Source organism: Sinocyclocheilus anshuiensis, unplaced genomic scaffold, assembly GCF_001515605.1.
Source record: "Sinocyclocheilus anshuiensis isolate Anshui unplaced genomic scaffold, SAMN03320099.WGS_v1.1 scaffold411, whole genome shotgun sequence".
Lineage (NCBI taxonomy): Eukaryota > Metazoa > Chordata > Actinopteri > Cypriniformes > Cyprinidae > Sinocyclocheilus > Sinocyclocheilus anshuiensis.
This window is the reverse complement of record NW_015549608.1, coordinates 1,437-1,646: the sequence shown is the minus strand read 5'-3', so window position 1 is coordinate 1,646 and position 210 is coordinate 1,437. Positions and strand designations below refer to the sequence as shown.

The 210-nt window shown below is 53.8% G+C and overlaps 1 protein-coding gene across 1 annotated transcript in view; it reads right to left on the bottom strand.

Annotated features, from left to right (window-relative positions):
• The window catches only part of myom3 (myomesin 3), a 40,374-nt gene that overhangs the window by 39,239 nt on the left and 925 nt on the right, over positions 1-210 (bottom strand). The window lies entirely within an intron of this gene.

Below are 210 nucleotides of genomic sequence, written 5' to 3'. Positions count from 1 at the left end.
ATAGAACAACTGGCAGTGAGAGGTTTCTGGAGAGGCAAACAGGTCTACCTGAGTGGCTCCGAAACGTCTCCAAAACAGTGGACCGTCTGGGGATGGAGCCTCCATTCTCCCGGGAGCGTAGCTTGTGACAGCTCATCGGCCATACGGTTGAGCAGACCCGGAATGTGAATGGCACGAAGTGACCTCAGAACCTTCTGATTCCAAAGGAGT